Below are 26,865 nucleotides of genomic sequence, written 5' to 3'. Positions count from 1 at the left end.
CATCCAGGAGGTGACCTCTCACCATCCATAACCATCCAGGAGGTGACCACTCACCATCCATAACCATCCAGGAGGTGACCACTCACCGTCCATAACCATCCAGGAGGTGACCACTCACCATCCATAACCATCCAGGAGGTGACCACTCACCGCCCATAACCATCCAGGAGGTGACCACTCACCGTCCATAACCATCCAGGAGGTGACCACTCACCATCCATAACCATCCAGGAGGTGACCACTCACCATCCATAACCATCCAGGAGGTAACCACTCACCGTCCATAACCATCCAGGAGGTAACCACTCACCGTCCATAACCATCTAGGAGCTGACCACTCACCGTCCATAACCATCCAGGAGGTGACCACTCACCGTCCATAACCATCCAGGAGGTGACCACTCACCATCCATAACCATCCAGGAGGTGACCTCTCACCATCCATAACCATCCAGGAGGTGACCACTCACCATCCATAACCATCCAGGAGGTGCCCACTTACCGTCCATAACCATCCAGGAGGTGACCACTCACCATCCATAACCATCCAGGAGGTGCCCACTCACCGTCCATAACCATCCAGGAGGTGACCACTCACCATCCATAACCATCCAGGAGGTGACCACTCACCATCCATAACCATCCAGGAGGTCCCACTCACCATCCATAACCATCCAGGAGGTGACCACTCACCATCCATAACCATCCAGGAGGTGACTCACTCACCATCCATAACCATCCAGGAGGTGACCACTCACCATCCATAACCATCCAGGAGGTGACTCACTCACCATCCATAACCATCCAGGAGGTGACCACTCACCGTCCATAACCATCCAGGAGGTGACCACTCACCATCCATAACCATCCAGGAGGTGACTCACTCACCGTCCATAACCATCCAGGAGGTGACCACTCACCATCCATAACCATCCAGGAGGTGACCACTCACCATCTATAACCATCCAGGAGGTGACCACTCTCTCACCATCCATAACCATTCAGGAGACTCAAGTCACTCTCTAACCATCCATAACCATCCAGGAGACTCAAATCACTCTCTCACCATCCATAACCACCCAGGAGATTCAAGTCACTCTCTCACCATCCAGGAGACTCAAGTCACTCTCTCACCATCCATAACCATCCAGCAGACTCAAGTCACGCTCTCACCATCCATATCCATCCAGGAGACTCAAGTCACTCTCTAACCATGCATAACCATCCAGGAGACTCAAGTCACTCTCTCACCATCCATATCCATCCAGGAGACTCAAGTCACTCTCTAACCATCCATAACCATCCAGGAGGTGACCACTCACCATCCATAACCATCCAGGAGGTGACCACTCACCGTCCATAACCATCCAGGAGGTGACCACTCACCGTCCATAACCATCCAGGAGGTGACCACTCACCGTCCATAACCATCCAGGAGGTGACCACTCACCATCCATAACCATCCAGGAGGTGACCACTCACCGTCCATAACCATCCAGGAGGTGACCACTCACCATCCATAACCATCCAGGAGGTGAACCACTCACCATCCATAACCATCCAGGAGGTGCCCACTCACCATCCATAACCATCCAGGAGGTAACCACTCACCGTCCATAACCATCCAGGAGGTGACCACTCACCGTCCATAACCATCTAGGAGCTGACCACTCACCGTCCATAACCATCCAGGAGGTGACCACTCACCGTCCATAACCATCCAGGAGGTGCCCACTCACCGTCCATAACCATCCAGGAGGTGACCTCTCACCATCCATAACCATCCAGGAGGTGACCACTCACCATCCATAACCATCCAGGAGGTGCCCACTTACCGTCCATAACCATCCAGGAGGTGACCACTCACCATCCATAACCATCCAGGAGGTGCCCACTCACCGTCCATAACCATCCAGGAGGTGACCACTCACCATCCATAACCATCCAGGAGGTGCCCACTCACCGTCCATAACCATCCAGGAGATGACCACTCACCATCCATAACCATCCAGGAGGTCCCACTCACCATCCATAACCATCCAGGAGGTGACCACTCACCATCCATAACCATCCAGGAGGTCCCACTCACCATCCATAACCATCCAGGAGGTGACCACTCACCATCTCTAACCATCCAGGAGGTGACCACTCTCTCACCATCCATAACCATCCAGGAGACTCAAGTCACTCTCTCACCATCCATAACCATTCAGGAGACTCAAGTCACTCTCTAACCATCCATAACCATCCAGGAGACTCAAGTCACTCTCAAACCATCCATAACCATCCAGGAGACTCAAGTCACTCTCTCACCATCCATAACCACCCAGGAGACTCAAGTCACTCTCTCACCATCCAGGAGACTCAAGTCACTCTCTCACCATCCATAACCATCCAGCAGACTCAAGTCACTCTCTCACCATCCATATCCATCCAGGAGACTCAAGTCACTCTCTAACCATCCATAACCATCCAGGAGACTCAAGTCACTCTCTCACCATCCATATCCATCCAGGAGACTCAAGTCACTCTCTAACCATCCATAACCATCCAGGAGACTCAAGTCACTCTCTCACCATCCATATCCATCCAGGTGACTCAAGTCACTCTCTAACCATCCATAACCATCCAGGAGACTCAAGTCACTCTCTCACCATCCATATCCATCCAGGAGACTCAAGTCACTCTCTTACCATCCATAACCATCCAGGAGACTCAAGTCACTCTCTTACCATCCATAACCATCCAGGAGACTCAAGTCACTCTCTAACCATCCATAACCATCCAGCAGACTCAAGTCACTCTCTCACCATCCATATCCATCCAGGAGACTCAAGTCACTCTCTAACCATCCATAACCATCCAGGAGACTCAAGACACTCTCTCACCATCCAAAACCATCCAGGAGACTCAAGTCACTCTCTTACCATCCATAACCATCCAGGAGACTCAAGTCACTCTCTTACCATCCATAACCATCCAGGAGACTCAAGTCACTCTCTAACCATCCATAACCATCCAGGAGACTCAAGTCACTCTCTCACCATCCATAACCATCCAGGAGACTCAAGTCACTCTCTCACCATCCATAACCATCCAGGAGACTCAAGTCACTCTCTCACCATCCATAACCATCCAGGAGACTCAAGTCACTCTCTCACCATCCATAACCATCCAGGAGACTCAAGTCACTCTCTCACCATCTATAACCATCCAGGAGACTCAAGTCACTCTCTCACCATCCATATCCATCCAGGAGACTCAAGTCACTCTCTCACCATCCATAACCATCCAGGAGACTCAAGTCACTCTCTTACCATCCATAACCATCCAGGAGACTCAAGTCACTCTCTCACCATCCATAACCATCCAGGAGACTCAAGTCACTCTCTCACCATCCATAACCATCCAGGAGACTCAAGTCACTCTCTAACCATCCATAACCATCCAGGAGACTCAAGTCACTCTCTCACCATCCATAACCATCCAGGAGACTCAAGTCACTCTCTTACCATCCATAACCATCCAGGAGACTCAAGTCACTCTCTCACCATCCATAACCATCCAGGAGACTCAAGTCACTCTCTCACCATCCATAACCATCCAGGAGACTCAAGTCACTCTCTCACCATCCATAACCATCCAGGAGACTCAAGTCACTCTCTCACCATCCATATCCATCCAGGAGACTCAAGTCACTCTCTCACCATCCATAACCATCCAGGAGACTCAAGTCACTCTCTTACCATCCATAACCATCCAGGAGACTCAAGTCACTGTCTCACCATCCATAACCATCCAGGAGACTCAAGTCACTCTCTCACCATCCATAACCATCCAGGAGACTCAAGTCACTCTCTCACCATCCATAACCATCCAGGAGACTCAAGTCACTCTCTCACCATCCATAACCATCCAGGAGACTCAAGTCACTCTCTCACCATCCATAACCATCCAGGAGACTCAAGTCACTCTCTCACCATCCATATCCATCCAGGAGACTCAAGTCACTCTCTCACCATCCATAACCATCCAGGAGACTCAAGTCACTCTCTCACCATCCATATCCATCCAGGAGACTCAAGTCACTCTCTCACCATCCATAACCATCCAGGAGACTCAAGTCACTCTCTCACCATCCATATCCATCCAGGAGACTCAAGTCACTCTCTCACCATCCATATCCATCCAGGAGACTCAAGTCACTCTCTCACCATCCATAACCATCCAGGAGACTCAAGTCACTCTCTCACCATCCATAACCATCCAGGAGACTCAAGTCACTCTCTCACCATCCATAACCATCCAGGAGACTCAAGTCACTCTCTCACCATCCATAACCATCCAGGAGACTAAGTCACTCTCTCAGACCAGACCCAAACAAGACACAGACAGGTGAAGCCCCCTATACCCACTCAGGTGGTCCACCAACCAGCCACCCAGACCAGACCCAGACCCAGACCAGACCCAGATCAGACCCAGACCAGACCCAGATCAGACCCAGACCCAGACCAGACCCAGATCCAGACCCAGACCCAGACCAGACCCAGATCAGACCCAGACCAGACCCAGATCCAGACCAGACCAGACCCAGATCAGACCCAGATCCAGACCAGACCCAGACCAGACCCAGATCAGACCCAGATCAGACCCAGACCAGACCCAGACCAGACCCAGATCAGACCCAGATCAGACCCAGATCAGACCCAGACCAGACCCAGACCAGACCCAGATCAGACCCAGACCAGACCCAGATCCAGACCAGACCAGACCCAGACCCAGATCCAGACCCAGACCCAGACCAGACCCAGATCAGACCCAGACCAGACCCAGATCCAGACCAGACCAGACCCAGACCCAGATCAGACCCAGATCAGACCCAGATCAGACCCAGACCAGACCCAGACCAGACCCAGATCAGACCCAGATCAGACCCAGATCAGACCCAGACCAGACCCAGACCAGACCCAGATCAGACCCAGACCAGACCCAGACCAGACCCAGATCCAGACCCAGACCCAGACCCAGACCCAGATCCAGACCCAGACCCAGACCAGACCCAGATCAGACCCAGATCAGACCCAGACCAGACCCAGACCAGACCCAGATCAGACCCAGATCAGACCCAGATCAGACCCAGACCAGACCCAGACCAGACCCAGATCAGACCCAGACCCAGACCCAGATCCAGACCAGACCAGATCCAGACCAGACCCAGACCAGACCCAGATCCAGACCAGACCCAGATCAGACCCAGACCAGACCCAGATCCAGACCAGACCCAGATCAGACCCAGACCCAGACCCAGATCCAGACCAGACCAGATCCAGACCAGACCCAGATCAGACCCAGACCCAGACCAGACCAGATCCAGACCAGATCCAGACCAGACCCAGACCAGACCCAGACCCAGATCCAGACCAGACCAGATCCAGACCAGATCCAGATCAGACCCAGATCAGACCCAGACCCAGACCCAGATCCAGACCAGACCAGATCCAGACCAGACCCAGACCAGACCCAGACCCAGACCCAGACCCAGATCAGACCCAGACCAGACTAGACCCAGACCAGACCCAGACCAGACCCAGACCAGCCCAGACCCAGACCCAGACCAGACCCAGACAGGTGAAACCTCCTGTACCCACTCAGGTGGTCCGCCCAGCCACCCAGACCAGACCCAGACCTGACCCAGACCAGACCAGACCAGACCCAGCCACCCAGACCCAACAGAACGCCTGTTCCCAGAAAGCCCACAGCTGTGTGTGTGTCCGTATTACTCAGCAGCAACAGCATGACTGTACCGACCAGAGAAAAGGGGGAGAGACTCTTCGTATCTCCTTCCCTCCCCCTCTCCCTCTCTCCTTCCCTCCCCCTCTCCCTCTCTCCATCCCTCCCCCTCTCCGTCTCTCCATCCCTCCCCCTCTCCCTCTCTCCTTCCCTCCCCCTCTTCGTATCTCCTTCCCTCCCCCTCTCCCTCTCTCCTTCCCTCCCCCTCTCCCTCTCTCCATCCCTCCCCCTCTCCGTCTCTCCATCCCTCCCCCTCTCCCTCTCTCCTTCCCTCCCCCTCTCCGTCTCTCCTTCCCTCCCCCTCTCCCTCTCTCCTTCCCTCCCCCTCTCCCTCTCTCCTTCCCTCCCCCTCTCCGTCTCTCCTTCCCTCCCCCTCTCCCTCTCTCCTTCCCTCCCCCTCTCCCTCTCTCCATCCCTCCCCCTCTCCATCTCTCCATCCCTCCCCCTCTCCCTCTCTCCTTCCCTCCCCCTCTCCCTCTCTCCTTCCCTCCCCCTCTCCGTCTCTCCTTCCCTCCCCCTCTCCCTCTCTCCTTCCCTCCCCCTCTCCGTCTCTCCTTCCCTCCCCCTCTCCCTCTCTCCTTCCATCGTGACATCATAACGGGATATCAAAGTGATTGACGCGGTCCTACAGTAATAAACGTCTGGCCTGCTCTCTGGACCTCTTCTTTGAGGAGGCCCTCTAGTATTCCGGAGGGAAGTGGGTTTCTTTACGACCTCCGCTTAGAGGGACAAATGCACAGGTTTTAGGGGACACACACACAGCGGGTTACGTCCCCCCCTACACCCTGTGTGACCATACACCCTCCTTCTCTGATGGCTGTCTCTGTGCACCAAGTAAAGTAATACTGAAAACCTCCCCTGCTCTCTGCTCTCTGCTCTCTGCTCTCTGCTCTCTGCTCTCTGCTCCCTGCTCCCTGCTCCTTGCTCTCTGCTCCTTGCTCTCTGCTCTCTGCTCTTTGCTCCCTGCTCCTTGCTCTCTGCTCCTTGCTCTCTGCTCTCTGCTCCCCTGCTCCCCTGCTCCCCTGCTCCCTGCTCCTTGCTCTCTGCTCCTTGCTCCTTGCTCCTTGATCCTTGCTCCTTGCTCTATGCTCTCTACTCCCTGCTCCTCTGCTCCTCTGCTCCTCTGCTCCTCTGCTCCTCTGCTCCCTGCTCCCTGCTCCCTGCTCCCTGCTCCCTGCTCTCTGCTCTCTGCTCTCTGCTCCCTGCTCCCTGCTCCCTGCTCTCTGCCTCCTGCTCCCTGCTCCCTGCTCCCTGCTCTCTGCTCTCTGCTCCCTGCTCCCTGCTCCCTGCTCTCTGCTCTCTGCTCTCTGCTCCCTGCTCCCTGCTCCCTGCTTCCTGCTCTCTGCTCCCTGCTCCCTGCTCCCTGCTCCCTGCTCCCTGCTCTCTGCTCCCTGCTCCCTGCTCTCTGCTCTCTGCACCCTGCTCCCTGCTCCCTGCTCTCTGCTCTCTGCTCCCTGCTCCCTGCTCCCTGCTCCCTGCTCTCTGCTCTCTGCTCTCTGCTCTCTGCTCATTGCTCCCTGCTTCCTGCTCCCTGCTCCCTGCTCCCCTGCTCCCTGCTCTCTGCTCCCTGCTCCCTGCTCTCTGCTCCCTGCTCCACTGCTCCTCTGCTCCCTGCTCCCTGCTCCCCTGCTCTCTGCTCCCTGCTCCCTACTCTCTGCTCCCTGCTCCACTGCTCCTCTGCTCCCTGCTCCCTGCTCCCCTGCTCCCTGCTCCCTGCTTCCTGCTCCTCTGCTCCCTGCTCCCCTGCTCCCCTGCTCCTCTGCTCATTGCTCCCTGCTCCCTGCTCCACTGCTCCTCTGCTCCCTGCTCCCTGCTCCCCTGCTCCCTGCTCCCTGCTTCCTGCTCCTCTGCTCCCTGCTCCCCTGCTCCCCTGCTCCCTGCTCCCTGCTTCCTGCTCCTCTGCTCCCTGCTCCCCTGCTTCCTGCTCCCTGCTCCCTGCTCTCTGCTCCCTGCTCCCTGCTCTCTGCTCCCTGCTCCACTGCTCCTCTGCTCCCTGCTCCCTGCTCCCCTGCTCCCTGCCTCCTGCTCCTATGCTCCCTGCTCCCCTGCTCCCCTGCTCCCTGCTCCACTGCTCCTCTGCTCCCTGCTCCCCTGCTCCCTGCTCCCTGCTTCCTGCTCCTCTGCTCCCTGCTCCCCTGCTCCCCTGCTCCTCTGCTCATTGCTCCCTGCTCCCTGCTCCCTGCTCTCTGCTCCCTGCTCCCTGCTCCCTGCTCCCTGCTCCCCTGCTCCCTGCTCTCTGCTCCCTGCTCCCTGCTCTCTGCTCCCTGCTCCACTGCTCCTCTGCTCCCTGCTCCCTGCTCCCCTGCTCTCTGCTCCCTGCTCCCTACTCTCTGCTCCCTGCTCCACTGCTCCTCTGCTCCCTGCTCCCTGCTCCCCTGCTCCCTGCTCCCTGCTTCCTGCTCCTCTGCTCCCTGCTCCCCTGCTCCCCTGCTCCTCTGCTCATTGCTCCCTGCTCCCTGCTCCACTGCTCCTCTGCTCCCTGCTCCCTGCTCCCCTGCTCCCTGCTCCCTGCTTCCTGCTCCTCTGCTCCCTGCTCCCCTGCTCCCCTGCTCCCTGCTCCCTGCTTCCTGCTCCTCTGCTCCCTGCTCCCCTGCTTCCTGCTCCCTGCTCCCTGCTCTCTGCTCCCTGCTCCCTGCTCTCTGCTCCCTGCTCCACTGCTCCTCTGCTCCCTGCTCCCTGCTCCCCTGCTCCCTGCCTCCTGCTCCTATGCTCCCTGCTCCCCTGCTCCCCTGCTCCCTGCTCCACTGCTCCTCTGCTCCCTGCTCCCCTGCTCCCTGCTCCCTGCTTCCTGCTCCTCTGCTCCCTGCTCCCCTGCTCCCCTGCTCCTCTGCTCATTGCTCCCTGCTCCCTGCTCCCTGCTCTCTGCTCCCTGCTCCCTGCTCTCTGCTCCCTGCTCCACTGCTCCTCTGCTCCCTGCTCCCTGCTCCCCTGCTCCCTGCTCCCTGCTTCCTGCTCCTCTGCTCCCTGCTCCCCTTCTCCCCTGCTCCTCTGCTCCCTGCTCCCTGCTCCCTGCTCCCCTGCTCCCCTGCTCCCCTGCTCCTCTGCTCATTGCTCCCTGCTTCCTGCTCCCTGCTCCCTGCTCCTTGCTCCCTGCTCCTTGCTCCCTAATCCCCTGCTCCCTGCTCCCTGCTCCCTGCTCTCTGCTCTCTGCTCACTGCTCCTTGCTCCCTGCTCCCTGCTTCCTGCTCCCCTGCTCCTCTGCTCCCTGCTCCCCTGCTCCTCTGCTCTCTGCTCCCTGCTTCCTGCTCCCTGCTCCCTGCTCCTTGCTCCCTGCTCCTTGCTCCCTGCTCCCCTGCTCCCTGCTCCCTGCTCCCTGCTCTCTGCTCTCTGCTCACTGCTCCTTGCTCCCTGCTCCCTGCTCCCTGCTTCCTGCTCCCCTGCTCCTCTGCTCCCTGCTCCCCTGCTCCTCTGCTCTCTGCTCCCTGCTTCCTGCTCCCTGCTCCCTGCTTCCTGCTCCCCTGCTCCTCTGCTCCCTGCTCCCCTGCTCCTCTGCTCCTCTGCTCCTTGCTCCCTGCTCCTCTGCTCCCTGCTCTCTGCTCTCTGCTCTCTGCTCTCTGCTCTCTGCTCTCTGCTCATTGCTCCCTGCTTCCTGCTCCCTGCTCCCTGCTCCCCTGCTCCCTGCTCTCTGCTCCCTGCTCCCTGCTCCCTGCTCCACTGCTCCTCTGCTCCCTGCTCCCTGCTCCCCTGCTCTCTGCTCCCTGCTCCCTGCTCTCTGCTCCCTGCTCCACTGCTCCTCTGCTCCCTGCTCCCCTGCTCCCTGCTCCCTGCTTCCTGCTCCTCTGCTCCCTGCTCCCCTGCTCCCCTGCTCCTCTGCTCATTGCTCCCTGCTCCCTGCTCCACTGCTCCTCTGCTCCCTGCTCCCTGCTCCCCTGCTCCCTGCTCCCTGCTTCCTGCTCCCCTGCTCCCCTGCTCCCCTGCTCCCTGCTCCCTGCTTCCTGCTCCTCTGCTCCCTGCTCCCCTGCTTCCTGCTCCCTGCTCCCTGCTCTCTGCTCCCTGCTCCCTGCTCCCTGCTCCACTGCTCCTCTGCTCCCTGCTCCCTGCTCCCCTGCTCCCTGCTCCCTGCTTCCTGCTCCTCTGCTCCCTGCTCCCCTGCTCCCCTGCTCCACTGCTCCTCTGCTCCCTGCTCCCCTGCTCCCTGCTCCCTGCTTCCTGCTCCTCTGCTCCCTGCTCCCCTGCTCCCCTGCTCCTCTGCTCATTGCTCCCTGCTTCCTGCTCCCTGCTCCCTGCTCTCTGCTCCCTGCTCCCTGCTCCCTGCTCCCTGCTCCTCTGCTCCCTGCTCCCTGCTCCCTGCTCCCCTGCTCCCTGCTCCCTGCTTCCTGCTCCTCTGCTCCCTGCTCCCCTGCTCCCCTGCTCCTCTGCTCCCTGCTCCCTGCTCCCTGCTCCCCTGCTCCCTGCTCCCCTGCTCCTCTGCTCATTGCTCCCCGCTTCCTGCTCCCTGCTCCCTGCTCCTTGCTCCCTGCTCCTTGCTCCCTGCTCCCCTGCTCCCTGCTCCCTGCTCTCTGCTCTCTGCTCACTGCTCCTTGCTCCCTGCTCCCTGCTCCCTGCTTCCTGCTCCCCTGCTCCTCTGCTCCCTGCTCCCCTGCTCCTCTGCTCTCTGCTTCCTGCTCCCTGCTCCTTGCTCCCTGCTCCTTGCTCCCCTGCTCCCTGCTCCCTGCTCCCTGCTCTCTGCTCTCTGCTCACTGCTCCTTGCTCCCTGCTCCCTGCTCCCTGCTTCCTGCTCCCCTGCTCCTCTGCTCCCTGCTCCCCTGCTCCTCTGCTCTCTGCTCCCTGCTTCCTGCTCCCTGCTCCCTGCTCCTTGCTCCCTGCTCCTTGCTCCCTGCTCCCCTGCTCCCTGCTCCCTGCTCCCCTGCTCCCCTGCTCCCCTGCTCCTCTGCTCATTGCTCCCTGCTTCCTGCTCCCTGCTCCCTGCTCCCTGCTCCCTGCTCCCCTGCTCCTCTGCTCCCTGCTCCCTGCTCCCTGCTCCCTGCCCGGGATGTTAGCAGGGAAGCTAAGAGGGATTTGAAATATTGTTGTTGGAAGTTTCTCTCCTTGTTTTTGGGAGCGTTTTCCTTATTAATTCTGAGCTGTAGTTGTTGCATCATTAATTCACCGGTTTCAGGGCATTTTTAAGTGAACAGGAAACTATAAAATCTCAACCTTTCTGCCTCTGCTGTTGTGTTTCCATGGTGTCTGTCAGGACTTTCCCACCATTTCAAAGGGTCAGTCGGTATAGACACGTTTAGGTCATTGATCTGTGGGTATAGACACGTTTAGGTCATTGATCTGTGGGTAAAGACACGTTTAGGTCATTGATCTGTGGGTAAAGACACGTTTAGGTCATTGATCTGTGGGTATAGACACGTTTAGGTCATTGATCTGTGGGGTAATGACACGTTTAGGTCATTGATCTGTGGGTAATGACACGTTTAGGTCATTGATCTGTGGGTAATGACACGTTTAGGTCATTGATCTGTGGGGTAAAGACACGTTTAGGTCATTGATCTGTGGGTAAAGACACGTTTAGGTCATTGATCTGTGGGTAATGACACGTTTAGGTCATTGATCTGTGGGTAAAGACACGTTTAGGTCATTGATCTGTGGGTAAAGACACGTTTAGGTCATTGATCTGTGGGTAATGACACGTTTAGGTCATTGATCTGTGGGTAAAGACACGTTTAGGTCATTGATCTGTGGGTAATGACACGTTTAGATCATTGATCTTTGGGTAATGACACGTTTAGGTCATTGATCTGTGGGTAAAGACAAGTTTAGGTCATTGATCTGTGGGGTAAAGACAAGTTTAGGTCATTGATCTGTGGGGTAAAGACAAGTTTAGGTCATTGATCTGTGGGGTAAAGACACGTTTAGGTCATTGATCTGTGGGTAATGACACGTTTAGGTCATTGATCTGTGGGTAAAGACAAGTTTAGGTCATTGATCTGTGGGTAAAGACAAGTTTAGGTCATTGATCTGTGGGGTAAAGACAAGTTTAGGTCATTGATCTGTGGGGTAAAGACAAGTTTAGGTCATTGATCTGTGGGTATAGACAAGTTTAGGTCATTGATCTGTGGGTAAAGACAAGTTTAGGTCATTGATCTGTGGGTATAGACAAGTTTAGGTCATTGATCTGTGGGGTAAAGACAAGTTTAGGTCATTGATCTGTGGGTATAGACAAGTTTAGGTCATTGATCTGTGGGGTAAAGACAAGTTTAGGTCATTGATCTGTGGGATAAAGACAAGTTTAGGTCATTGATCTGTGGGTATAGACAAGTTTAGGTCATTGATCTGTGGGGTAAAGACAAGTTTAGGTCATTGATCTGTGGGTATAGACAAGTTTAGGTCATTGATCTGTGGGTATAGACAAGTTTAGGTCATTGATCTGTGGGTATAGACAAGTTTAGGTCATTGATCTGTGGGTATAGACAAGTTTAGGTCATTGATCTGTGGGTATAGACAAGTTTAGGTCATTGATCTGTGGGTAAAGACAAGTTTAGGTCATTGATCTGTGGGTAAAGACAAGTTTAGGTCATTGATCTGTGGGTAAAGACACGTTTAGGTCATTGATCTGTGGGTAAAGACACGTTTAGGTCATTGATCTGTGGGTAAAGACAAGTTTAGGTCATTGATCTGTGGGTATAGACAAGTTTAGGTCATTGATCTGTGGGTATAGACACGTTTAGGTCATTGATCTGTGGGTATAGACAAGTTTAGGTCATTGATCTGTGGGTAAAGACAAGTTTAGGTCATTGATCTGTGGGGTAAAGACAAGTTTAGGTCATTGATCTGTGGGTATAAACAAGTTTAGGTCATTGATCTGTGGGGTAAAGACAAGTTTAGGTCATTGATCTGTGGGGTATAGACAAGTTTAGGTCATTGATCTGTGGGTATAGACAAGTTTAGGTCATTGATCTGTGGGTATAGACACGTTTAGGTCATTGATCTGTGGGTATAGACAAGTTTAGGTCATTGATCTGTGGGTAAAGACAAGTTTAGGTCATTGATCTGTGGGGTAAAGACAAGTTTAGGTCATTGATCTGTGGGTATAAACAAGTTTAGGTCATTGATCTGTGGGGTAAAGACAAGTTTAGGTCATTGATCTGTGGGGTATAGACAAGTTTAGGTCATTGATCTGTGGGTATAGACAAGTTTAGGTCATTGATCTGTGGGTATAGACACGTTTAGGTCATTGATCTGTGGGTATAGACAAGTTTAGGTCATTGATCTGTGGGTATAGACACGTTTAGGTCATTGATCTGTGGGTAAAGACAAGTTTAGGTCATTGATCTGTGGGTAAAGACAAGTTTAGGTCATTGATTCGAGTTTTGGTCATTGATCTGTGGGAAAAGACACATTTAGGTCATTGATCTGTGGGAAAAGACACATTTAGGTCATTGATCTGTGGGAAAAGACACATTTAGGTCATTGATCCTTGGGTAAAGACAAGTTTAGATAATTTAAACACAGTCTGTGTGACCAGTCAGTGGCTCCTGCACAGGAGTCTTTACATGTTGAGGCTTCAGTTAGTTAGCAGCCAGTCAGAGACCCTGACACCTCTCTTCACGGCTCTCTGCTCATGTTGAGGCTTCAGTTAGTTAGCAGCCAGTCAGAGACCCTGACACCTCTCTTCACGGCTCTCTGCTCATGTTGAGGCTTCAGTTAGTTAGCAGCCAGTCAGAGACCCTGACACCTCTCTTCACGTCTCTCTGCTCATGTTGAGGCTTCAGTTAGTTAGCAGCCAGTCAGAGACCCTGACACCTCTCTTCACGTCTCTCTGCCCATGTTGAGGCTTCAGTTAGTTAGCAGCCAGTCAGAGACCCTGACACCTCTCTTCACGGCTCTCTGCCCATGTTGAGGCTTCAGTTAGTTAGCAGCCAGTCAGAGACCCTGACACCTCTCTTCACGTCTCTCTGCCCATGTTGAGGCTTCAGTTAGTTAGCAGCCAGTCAGAGACCCTGACACCTCTCTTCACGTCTCTCTGCCCATGTTGAGGCTTCAGTTAGTTAGCAGCCAGTCAGAGACCGTGACACCTCTCTTCACGTCTCTCTGCCCATGTTGAGGCTTCAGTTAGTTAGCAGCCAGTCAGAGACCGTGACACCTCTCTTCACGGCTCTCTGCTCATGTTGAGGCTTCAGTTAGTTAGCAGCCAGTCAGAGACCCTGACACCTCTCTTCACGTCTCTCTGCCCATGTTGAGGCTTCAGTTAGTTAGCAGCCAGTCAGAGACCGTGACACCTCTCTTCACGTCTCTCTGCCCATGTTGAGGCTTCAGTTAGTTAGCAGCCAGTCAGAGACCCTGAGACCTCTCTTCACGTCTCTCTGCCCATGTTGAGGTTTCAGTTAGTTAGCAGCCAGTCAGAGACCCTGAGACCTCTCTTCACGTCTCTCTGCTCATGTTGAGGCTTCAGTTAGTTAGCAGCCAGTCAGAGACCCTGACACCTCTCTTCACGTCTCTCTGCTCATGTTGAGGCTTCAGTTAGTTAGCAGCCAGTCAGAGACCGTGACACCTCTCTTCACGTCTCTCTGCCCATGTTGAGGCTTCAGTTAGTTAGCAGCCAGTCAGAGACCCTGACACCTCTCTTCACGTCTCTCTGCCCATGTTGAGGCTTCAGTTAGTTAGCAGCCAGTCAGAGACCCTGACACCTCTCTTCACGTCTCTCTGCTCATGTTGAGGCTTCAGTTAGTTAGCAGCCAGTCAGAGACCCTGACACCTCTCTTCACGTCTCTCTGCTCATGTTGAGGCTTCAGTTAGTTAGCAGCCAGTCAGAGACCGTGACACCTCTCTTCACGGCTCTCTGCCCATGTTGAGGCTTCAGTTAGTTAGCAGCCAGTCAGAGACCCTGAGACCTCTGTAGTGGCTTCCTGTCCTCTTTACCAAGTTAGCAGCCAGTCTGAGACCCTGTGACCTCTGTAGTGGCTTCCTGTCCTCTTTACCAAGTTAGCAGCCAGTCAGAGACCCTGACACCTCTCTTCACGTCTCTCTGCTCAGGCATTTGTCTGGTCTCTTTGTGAGGTTGGAGAAGCGTTTTTTAAATCTTGTTTATCTTTGAGAGGTCAGTCTGACCCGTCTTAAGGAGGTAGGAGGACACACAGAGGTATTTCCTCTGAATAGGTATGGGTCGTTAGGTCGAAGGTTAACAAGGTCACAGCTGGCGCACCAGTCAGGTGTTTGTCTGACTGGAATGGGAACGTCATGGGAATCCAGAAAACCGGTCATTCCTGGTAGGTAGGCCGTGTCCATCCTGTTGCGGGACTCCCAGTAGGGGAAGTCCTCTGAAAACAGCTCCATGAGTCACCTCCAGCCTAACACTCTCCTCTGATCAGCTTTCACCTTTCGGGAAATGCTAGTCACTTCAAAAGTGGAAGTCATTGGAAACTTTTCACGTTAATGATGACTTTTGTCAAATCATGAATGATTCAAATGACCTTTTAGTTACAAAGATGACAGAGAAATGTTACCAATGTATGTTCTACAGTAGATAACTGTAGAGAACCACTAGATACCACCCAGAAATAAATCATTTCAATTGGACAGCAAACCTACAAGCTGTAGTCAAGCTGTTCCCCAGTCTCTCTCCTCTTCATCGTTCAGCCAGTCTCTCTCCTCTTCATCGTTCAGCCAGTCTCTCTCCTCTTCATGTTGGAGCCAGTCTCTCTCCTCTTCATGTTGGAGCCAGTCTCTCTCCTATTCATGTTGGAGCCAGTCTCTCTCCTCTTCATCATTCAGCCAGTCTCTCTCCTATTCATGTTGGAGCCAGTCTCTCTCCTCTTCATGAGCCTCTCTGCTCTGTGAATCACTTAGAGAATAATGAACTAGCCTCTCTGCTCTGTGAATCACTTAGAGAATAATGAACCAGCCTCTCTGCTCTGTGAATCACTTAGAGAACGACATCAGTAGGACTGCTAATAGAAGTAAGGTAATTACAGGAAGAGGAAATAGCACCTGGTTCTGAGGCCAAATGGTTTTTCTGCTTTTACCCATGTTTTCATTTCCTCTCCTCTCTCTCTCCGTCTCCCAGCACGATTCTGTTACATACAGAACGCCCGCTCTGAGGGAAGGTGAACCGCAGCCCCGGGCGCCATGGAATTATTTCACCGGAGATCGACACCCGCACTCCTCTGCAGGCCGTCTGATTGGCTGATTTCTGGTCCGGATCCTGAATCACACAGCTGTCTGAGATGACCACATGTTTGTCTTGAACAGGGCCGAGGCGGAGCCGTTTGATTGGACGGTGTAATTTGTGATTCTTGTTGAAAGGCAGGTGTGGAGAGACGGGACGGAGATTATGGGGCGGAGCTGAATGCAGAGCGAGGCGGTTGGACGTCTGTGAAGGAACCCGGCCAGCGACTCACCCTCTCCTGTTCATTCATACAGCTGCAGCTACCATGCAGAGGACACAGAGGTCAGAGGTCAGAGGTCAGACCAGAGGACACAGAGGTCAGATCAGAGGTCAGATCAGAGGTCAGATCAGAGGTCAGATCAGAGGTTAGATCAGAGGTCAGATCAGAGGTCAGATCAGAGGTCAGATCAGAGGTCAGATCAGAGGTCAGATCAGAGGTCAGATCAGAGGTTAGATCAGAGGTCAGATCAGAGGTTAGATCAGAGGTCAGATCAGAGATCAGATCAGAGGTTAGATCAGAGGTTAGATCAGAGGTCAGATCAGAGGTCAGATCAGAGGTCAGATCAGAGGTCAGATCAGAGGTCAGATCAGAGGTTAGATCAGAGGTCAGATCAGAGGTCAGATCAGAGGTTAGATCAGAGGTCAGATCAGAGGTCAGATCAGAGGTCAGATCAGAGGTCAGATCAGAGGACACAGAGGTCAGATCAGAGGTCAGATCAGAGGTCAGATCAGAGGTCAGATCAGAGGTTAGATCAGAGGTCAGATCAGAGGACACAGAGGTCAGATCAGAGGTCAGATCAGAGGTCAGATCAGAGGTCAGATCAGAGGTCAGATCAGAGGTTAGATCAGAGGTCAGATCAGAGGACACAGAGGTCAGATCAGAGGTCAGATCAGAGGTCAGATCAGAGGTCAGATCAGAGGTTAGATCAGAGGTCAGATCAGAGGACACAGAGGTCAGATCAGAGGTCAGATCAGAGGTCAGATCAGAGGTCAGATCAGAGGTCAGATCAGAGGTCAGATCAGAGGACACAGAGGTCAGATCAGAGGTCAGATCAGAGGTCAGATCAGAGGTCAGATCAGAGGTCAGATCAGAGGTTAGATCAGAGGTCAGATCAGAGGACACAGAGGTCAGATCAGAGGTCAGATCAGAGGTCAGATCAGAGGTCAGATCAGAGGACACAGAGGTCAGATCAGAGGTCAGATCAGAGGTCAGATCAGAGGTCAGATCAGAGGTTAGATCAGAGGTCAGATCAGAGGACACAGAGGTCAGATCAGAGGTCAGATCAGAGGTCAGATCAGAGGTCAGATCAGAGGTCAGATCAGAGGACACAGAGGTCAGATCAGAGGTCAGATCAGAGGTCAGATCAGAGGTCAGATCAGAGGTCAGATCAGAGGTTAGATCAGAGGTCAGATCAGAGGACACAGAGGTCAGATCAGAGGTCAGATCAGAGGTCAGATCAGAGGTCAGATCAGAGGTCAGATCAGAGGTCAGATCAGAGGTTAGATCAGAGGTCAGATCAGAGGTCAGATCAGAGGACACAGAGGTCAGATCAGAGGTCAGATCAGAGGACACAGAGGTCAGATCAGAGGTCAGATCAGAGGTTAGATCAGAGGTCAGATCAGAGGTCAGATCAGAGGTTAGATCAGAGGTCAGATCAGAGGTCAGATCAGAGGTCAGATCAGAGGTCAGATCAGAGGACAGATCAGAGGTCAGATCAGAGGTTAGATCAGAGGTCAGATCAGAGGACACAGAGGTCAGATCAGAGGTCAGATCAGAGGTTAGATCAGAGGTCAGATCAGAGGTTAGATCAGAGGTCAGATCAGAGGTCATATCAGAGGACACAGAGGTCAGATCAGAGGTCAGATCAGAGGACACAGAGGTCAGATCAGAGGTCAGATCAGAGGTTAGATCAGAGGTCAGATCAGAGGACACAGAGGTCAGATCAGAGGTCAGATCAGAGGTCAGATCAGAGGTCAGATCAGAGGTCAGATCAGAGGACACAGAGGTCAGATCAGAGGTCAGATCAGAGGTCAGATCAGAGGTCAGATCAGAGGTCAGATCAGAGGTTAGATCAGAGGTCAGATCAGAGGACACAGAGGTCAGATCAGAGGTCAGATCAGAGGTCAGATCAGAGGTCAGATCAGAGGTCAGATCAGAGGTTAGATCAGAGGTCAGATCAGAGGTCAGATCAGAGGACACAGAGGTCAGATCAGAGGTCAGATCAGAGGTTAGATCAGAGGTCAGATCAGAGGTCAGATCAGAGGTTAGATCAGAGGTCAGATCAGAGGTCAGATCAGAGGTCAGATCAGAGGTCAGATCAGAGGACAGATCAGAGGTCAGATCAGAGGTTAGATCAGAGGTCAGATCAGAGCACACAGAGGTCAGATCAGAGGTCAGATCAGAGGTTAGATCAGAGGTCAGATCAGAGGTCAGATCAGAGGTTAGATCAGAGGTCAGATCAGAGGTCAGATCAGAGGTTAGATCAGAGGTCAGATCAGAGGTTAGATCAGAGGTCAGATCAGAGGTCAGATCAGAGGTTAGATCAGAGGTCAGATCAGAGGTCAGATCAGAGGTCAGATCAGAGGTCAGATCAGAGGTTAGATCAGAGGTCAGATCAGATGTCAGATCAGAGGTTAGATCAGAGGTCAGATCAGAGGTTAGATCAGAGGACACAGAGGTCAGATCGGAGATAGATCAGAGGTCAGATCAGAGGTCAGATCAGAGGACAGATCAGAGGTCAGATCAGAGGACACAGAGGTCAGATCAGAGGTCAGGTCAGAGGTCAGATCAGAGGTCAGATCAGAGGTCAGATCAGAGGTCAGATCATTTGCATATAGGAGTAATATTTAATATTTAATATATAAGGTCCCAATGTCGATTCCTGAGGCCAAAATAATTACAATTATATCTAAGGGTTTGCTGAGGCCAAATGACACACTATTCCCTATATAGTACACTACTATAGACCAGGGCCCTATTCCCTATATAGTACACTACTTTATACCAGAGCCCTATTCCCTATATAGTGCACTACTATAGACCAGAGCCCTATTCCCTATATAGTACACTACTTTAGACCAGAGCATTATTCCCTATATAGTACACTACTTTAGACCAGAGCCCTATTCCCTATATAGTACACTACTTTAGACCAGAGCATTATTCCCTATATAGTACACTACTTTAGACCAGAGCCCTATTCCCTCTATAGTGCACTACTATAGACCAGAGCCCTATTCCCTATATAGTGCACTACTATAGACCAGAGCCCTATTCCCTATATAGTACACTACTTTAGACCAGAGCATTATTCCCTATATAGTACACTACTTTAGACCAGAGCCCTATTCCCTATATAGTACACTACTTTAGACCAGAGCATTATTCCCTATATAGTACACTACTTTAGACCAGAGCCCTATTCCCTCTATAGTGCACTACTATAGACCAGAGCCCTATTCCCTATATAGTGCACTACTTTAGACCAGAGCCCTATTCCCTATATAGTGGTACTACTTTAGACCAGAGCCCTATTCCCTCTATAGTGCACTACTATAGACCAGAGCCCTATTCCCTATATAGTGCACTACTATAGACCAGAGCCCTATTCCCTATATAGTACACTACTTTAGACCAGAGCATTATTCCCTATATAGTACACTACTTTAGACCAGAGCCCTATTCCCTATATAGTACACTACTTTAGACCAGAGCATTATTCCCTATATAGTACACTACTTTAGACCAGAGCCCTATTCCCTCTATAGTGCACTACTATAGACCAGAGCCCTATTCCCTATATAGTGCACTACTTTAGACCAGAGCCCTATTCCCTATATAGTGGTACTACTTTAGACCAGAGCCCTATTCCCTCTATAGTGCACTACTATAGACCAGAGCCCTATTCCCTATATAGTGCACTACTATAGACCAGAGCCCTATTCCCTATATAGTGCACTACTTTAGACCAGAGCCCTATTCCCTATATAGTGGTACTACTATAGACCAGAGCCCTATTCCCTATATAGTGCACTACTTTAGACCAGAGCCCTATTCCCTATATAGTACACTACTTTAGACCAGAGCCCTATTCCCTATATAGTGCACTACTTTAGACCAGAGTCCTATTCCCTATATAGTGCACTACTATAGACCAGAGCCCTATTCCCTATATAGTGCACTACTTTAGCCCAGAGCCCTATTCCCTATATAGTGCACTACTATAGACCAGAGCCCTATTCCCTATATAGTGCACTACTTTAGACCAGAGCCCTATTCCCTATATAGTACACTACTTTAGACCAGAGCCCTATTCCCTATATAGTACACTACTTTAGACCAGAGCCCTATTCCCTATATAGTGCACTACTTTAGACCAGAGCATTATTCCCTATATAGTACACTACTTTAGACCAGAGCCCTATTCCCTATATAGTGCACTACTTTAGACCAGAGCCCTATTCCCTATATAGTGCACTACTTTAGACCAGAGCCTTATTCCCTATATAGTGCACTACTTTAGACCAGAGCCCTATTCCCTATATAGTGCACTACTATAGACCAGAGCCCTATTCCCTATATAGTGCACTACTATAGACCAGAGCCCTATTCCCTATATAGTGCACTACTTTAGACCAGAGCCTTATTCCCTATATAGTGCACTACTTTAGACCAGAGCCCTATTCCATATATAGTGCACTACTTTAGACCAGAGTCCTATTCCATATATAGTGCACTACTTTAGACCAGAGCCCTATTCCCTATATAGTACACTACTGTTGATCAGAGCCCTATTCCCTATATAGTGCACTACTATAGACCAGAGCCCTATTCCCTATATAGTACACTACTATAGACCAGAGCCCTATGTGTGATACAGCCTGATAGACTGCAGCTGTGAAGCGGCAGCAGAAAGACCACTAGTTGTTTGTTTGTTAATCAAGGCCTTTGGGAAGAGTTTCATCATGTATCAAATTCAAAAACTCCAGGTTTCTGACAACTTGTCCTTTGCAGTATCTGATGAGACGTCACAAGGTGTGTGGTGCCTTGCAGCAAGGCGGGAAAACGTCCTGGGTGGTTTTGTTAAATAACAGTAAACTGGTTCATTCATGAATAGAATCCCAAGACGTTATAGAATAACAATCTCTCACTGCCAGGGATACGGGGACGAGAGCTGAGAGAGCGGCTGTAAAGCACAGAGTTCCCCGTAGGTTCAACTAGTTTAACAGAGAGTTTCCATCTGATCCAGAGACACAGGGACCTCTAAGGCCCTCTGATTGGACCACTCCTGGAGAGGGGGGTTATGGGAACTCTAAGGCCCTCTGTTTAGACCACTCCTGGAGAGGGGGGTTATGGGAACTCTAAGGCCCTCTGTTTAGACCACTCCTGGAGAGGGGGGTTATGGGAACTCTAAGGCCCTCTGTTTAGACCACTCCTGGAGAGGGGGGTTATGGGAACTCTAAGGCCCTCTGTTTAGACCACTCCTGGAGAGGGGGGTTATGGGAACTCTAAGACCCTCTGTTTAGACCACTCCTGGAGAGGGGGGTTATGGGAACTCTAAGGCCCTCTGTTTAGACCACTCCTGGAGAGCGGGGTCATGGTTAAACAAATCAGTTAGAGGAAGACTCATGGTATATTTCTGGAAGTTTCTTCTTTAAATAGAAAACAGGAAGTGCAGGTCTATTTTGACAGCCCATGGGTATAACCCTGAGTCCTGGGTATCAGACACTAAAGATAGTCTTCACCAAGCACATCTGGCCAACAGGGGGTACGGCGGGCGGGGGGAGATGACCTTTCACCCTCTCGACAGAGCAACACTAGAAATAGCAGGCCTCTGTGTGTGTTCTCCTGGTCCCTCTAAAACAGGGGACTGGAATGACACACCCCTGATCTAAAACGCTGTTTCAAGTGTTTATGGAGGTATGGATAGCAGTCCAACAAGGGCAGGATACTGGAAAAACCCCAGCGCATAGGGCTCGTCCAATCAGGAACTATGTGAGGTATCCCTTTAAACCAGAGGGTGGAGTAGAGACAGGTATTCCCTTTAAACCAGAGGGTGGAGAAGAGACAGGTATTCCCTTTAAACCAGAGGGTGGAGAAGAGACAGGTATTCCCTTTAAACCAGAGGGTGGAGAAGAGACAGGTATTCCCATTAAACCAGAGGGTGGAGAAGAGACAGGTATTCCCTTTAAACCAGAGTGTAGTGAAGAGACCGGTATTCCCTTTAAACCAGAGGGTGGAGTAGAGACAGGTATTCCCTTTAAACCAGAGGGTGGAGAAGAGACAGGTATTCCCTTTAAACCAGAGGGTGGAGAAGAGACAGGTATTCCCTTTAAACCAGAGGGTGGAGAAGAGACAGGTATTCCCTTTAAACCAGAGGGTGGTGAAGATACAGGTATTCCCTTTAAACCACAGGGTGGAGAATCGACAGGTATTCCCTTTAAACCAGATGGTGGAGAAAAGACAGGTATTCCCTTTAAACCAGAGGGTGGAGTAGAGACAGGTATTCCCTTTAAACCAGAGGGTGGAGAAGAGACAGGTATTCCCTTTAAACCAGAGGGTGGAGAAGAGACAGGTATTCCCTTTAAACCAGAGGGTGGAGAAGAGACAGGTATTCCCTTTAAACCAGAGGGTGGAGAAGAGACAGGTATTCCCTTTAAACCAGAGGGTGGTGAAGAGACAGGTATTCCCTTTAAACCACAGGGTGGAGAATCGACAGGTATTCCCTTTAAACCAGAGGGTGGAGAAGAGACAGGTATTCCCTTTAAACCAGAGGGTGGAGAAGAGACAGGTATTCCCTTTAAACCAGAGGGTGGAGAAGAGACAGGTATTCCCTTTAAACCAGAGGGTGGTGAAGAGACAGGTATTCCCTTTAAACCACAGGGTGGAGAATCGACAGGTATTCCCTTTAAACCAGATGGCGGAGAAAAGACAGGTATTCCCTTTAAACCAGAGGGTGGAGTAGAGACAGGTATTCCCTTTAAACCAGAGGGTGGAGAATCGACAGGTATTCCCTTTAAACCACAGGGTGGAGAAAAGACAGGTATTCCCTTTAAACCAGAGGGTGGAGTAGAGACAGGTATTCCCTTTAAACCAGAGGGTGGAGAAGAGACAGGTATTCCCTTTAAACCAGAGGGTGGTGAAGATACAGGTATTCCCTTTAAACCACAGGGTGGAGAATCGACAGGTATTCCCTTTAAACCAGATGGTGGAGAAAAGACAGGTATTCCCTTTAAACCAGAGGGTGGAGTAGAGACAGGTATTCCCTTTAAACCAGAGGGTGGAGAAGAGACAGGTATTCCCTTTAAACCAGAGGGTGGAGAAGAGACAGGTATTCCCTTTAAACCAGAGGGTGGAGAAGAGACAGGTATTCCCTTTAAACCAGAGGGTGGAGAAGAGACAGGTATTCCCTTTAAACCAGAGGGTGGTGAAGAGACAGGTATTCCCTTTAAACCACAGGGTGGAGAATCGACAGGTATTCCCTTTAAACCAGATGGTGGAGAAAAGACAGGTATTCCCTTTAAACCAGAGGGTGGAGTAGAGACAGGTATTCCCTTTAAACCAGAGGGTGGAGAATCGACAGGTATTCCCTTTAAACCAGAGGGTGGAGAAAAGACAGGTATTCCCTTTAAACCAGAGGGTGGAGTAGAGACAGGTATTCCCTTTAAACCAGAGGGTGGAGAAGAGACAGGTATTCCCTTTAAACCAGAGGGTGGAGAAGAGACAGGTATTCCCTTTAAACCAGAGGGTGGAGAAGAGACAGGTATTCCCTTTAAACCAGAGGGTGGTGAAGAGACAGGTATTCCCTTTAAACCACAGGGTGGAGAATCGACAGGTATTCCCTTTAAACCAGATGGTGGAGAAAAGACAGGTATTCCCTTTAAACCAGAGGGTGGAGTAGAGACAGGTATTCCCTTTAAACCAGAGGGTGGTGAAGAGACAGGTATTCCCTTTAAACCACAGGGTGGAGAATCGACAGGTATTCCCTTTAAACCAGAGGGTGGAGAAAAGACAGCTCTAAGAGCAGAACCTCAGTTTCCTCTTATAATACGTGGCTCTAAGAGCTGATCCTCAGTTTCCTCTTATCGTACGTGGCTCTAAGAGCAGAACCTCAGTTTCCTCTTATCGTACGTGGCTCTAAGAGCAGAACCTCAGTTTCATCTTATCGTACGTGGCTCTAAGAGCAGAACCTCAGTTTCCTCTTATAATACGTGGCTCTAAGAGCAGAACCTCAGTTTCCTCTTATCGTACGTGGCTCTAGAGCAGAACCTCAGTTTCCTCTTATCGTACGTGGCTCTAAGAGCAGAACCTCAGTTTCCTCTTATCATACGTGGCTCTAAGAGCTGATCCTCAGTTTCCTCTTATCGTACGTGGCTCTAAGAGCAGAACCTCAGTTTCATCTTATCGTACGTGGCTCTAAGAGCAGAACCTCAGTTTCATCTTATCGTACGTGGCTCTAAGAGCAGAACCTCAGTTTCCTCTTATCATACGTGGCTCTAAGAGCAGAACCTCAGTTTCCTCTTATCGTACGTGGCTCTAAGAGCAGAACCTCAGTTTCCTCTTATCGTACGTGGCTCTAAGAGCAGAACCTCAGTTTCCTCTTATCATACGTGGCTCGAAGAGCAGAACCTCAGTTTCCTCTTATCGTACGTGGCTCTAAGAGCAGAACCTCAGTTTCCTCTTATAATACGTGGCTCTAAGAGCTGACCAACCCCACATCGGACCAACTCAAACACTCTGCTACCTTTTCACCAGCTGTTTTCTCTTGACCCCGTGACCTTTCTAATGGTCTCTGCCATCTCTGCTTTCAGCTCTAAGAGCAGCGCAGTGCGGCAGACCAACACTGTGTCTCTGATAGATTGATGCCCTTCACCAGTCCATTGCTCTTCCCAGCTCAGGTGGAAAATATGTGCGTACAGTCCTCTGTCAGCAGTGTTGTGGGCAGAGAGCTACGGCCGGGGTTGGAGGACCCTGTTGGGTCTGACAGGACATTGGTAGAAATGGGACCAGTCATTAAAACCATCACCAGAACAATGAACAGCTCTGTCTGTGTCTCAGGGTAGAACTCTGTGTCTCAGGGTAGAATTCTGTCTGTGTCTCAGGGTAGAACTCTGTCTGTGTCTCAGGGTAGAACTGTCTGTGTCTCAGGGTAGAACTCTGTCTGTGTCTCAGGGTAGAACTGTCTGTGTCTCAGGGTAGACCTCTGTCTGTGTCTCAGGGTAGATCTCTGTCTGTGTCTCAGGGTAGAACTCTGTGTCTCAGGGTAGAACTCTGTGTCTCAGGGTAGAACTCTGTGTCTCAGGGTAGAACTCTGTCTGTGTCTCAGGGTAGAACTCTGTCTGTGTCTCAGGGTAGAACTGTCTGTGTCTCAGGGTAGAACTGTCTGTGTCTCAGGGTAGAACTGTTTGTGTCTCAGGGTAGAACTGTCTGTGTCTCAGGGTAGAACTCTGTCTGTGTCTCAGGGTAGAACTCTGTGTCTCAGGGTAGAACTGTCTGTGTCTCAGGGTAGAACTGTCTGTGTCTCAGGGTAGAACTCTGTCTGTGTCTCAGGGTAGACCTCTGTCTGTGTCTCAGGGTAGAACTGTCTGTGTCTCAGGGTAGAACTGTCTGTGTCTCAGGGTAGAACTCTGTCTGTGTCTCAGGGTAGAACTCTGTCTGTGTCTCAGGGTAGAACTCTGTCTGTGTCTCAGGGTAGAACTCTGACTCAGGGTAGAACTCTGTGTCTCAGGATAGAACTCTGTCTGTGTCTCAGGGTAGAATTCTGTCTGTGTCTCAGGGTAGAACTCTGTCTGTGTCTCAGGGTAGAACTGTCTGTGTCTCAGGGTAGAACTGTCTGTGTCTCAGGGTAGAACTCTGTCTGTGTCTCAGGGTAGAACTCTGTCTGTGTCTCAGGGTAGAACTCTGTCTGTGTCTCAGGGTAGAACTCTGTCTGTGTCTCAGGGTAGAACTCTGTCTGTGTCTCAGGGTAGAACTCTGTCTGTGTCTCAGGATAGAACTCTGTCTGTGTCTCAGGGTAGAACTCTGTCTGTGTCTCAGGGTAGAACTCTGTCTGTGTCTCAGGGTAGAACTCTGACTCAGGGTAGAACTCTGTTTTTCAGGGTAGAACTGCCTAGCCAAAACATCACTGCTCTAGAGGAGATCTGCATGGAGGAATGGGCCAAAATACCAGCAAAAGTGTGTAAAAACCTTGTGAAGACTTACAGAAAACGTTTGACCTCTGTCATTGCCAACAAAGGGTATATAACAAAGTATTGACATAAACTTTTGTTATTGATCAAATACTTATTTTCCACCATAATTTACAAATAATTTCATTAAAATTTTTTGTCTGTCATAGTCTGTCATAGTCTGTCATAGTTGAAGTGTACCTATGATGAAAATTACAGGCCTCTCTCATCTTTTTAAGTGGGAGAAATTGCACAATTGGTGGCTGACTAAATACTTTTTTGCCCCACTGTATGTCATCCTGACTGAGATAAATGCCAGTAGCTCCCCAAAGCAGAAGCCACCGATCTATGACGAACCCTAAACCAACAAACGACATAGGGCCATGTTTCACAGTACAGCGTCACTCGGCCAACACATCTGCACTCCTGCTCAGTTTACAGTCATCTCTCGTCTCTCATCCCTGTTTTTATACGCCGAAAGGTCAGCACACCTTGTCATTCAGTGGCAGGATAGACAACACAGACTCCTGAAAGCTGAACGGACATGTCACCGTACCTAGCGTCATCCAGACAACCTAAATGCCAGTAGCCGCCCAAAGCCCAAATCAAACGGCACCAAAAGTCAGAACCTACGCAGATAATTTAACACGACACCTGAAGGGAAGTCTGTTTTTTGGCAACACGAGACCAACGGAGGAGAGACTGAAAAGGTCACGACGTCATCAGACCATAAGACCCAACGACTTCCGGGCCATTCTGAGACGGACCTGTATCCGTGACCTCTAGGCTACCTGCCACCCTATTCTGAGACG

This window comes from Salvelinus alpinus, chromosome 11, assembly GCF_045679555.1.
Source record: "Salvelinus alpinus chromosome 11, SLU_Salpinus.1, whole genome shotgun sequence".
NCBI lineage: Eukaryota > Metazoa > Chordata > Actinopteri > Salmoniformes > Salmonidae > Salvelinus > Salvelinus alpinus.
Note: the sequence above shows the minus strand (reverse complement) of the source record.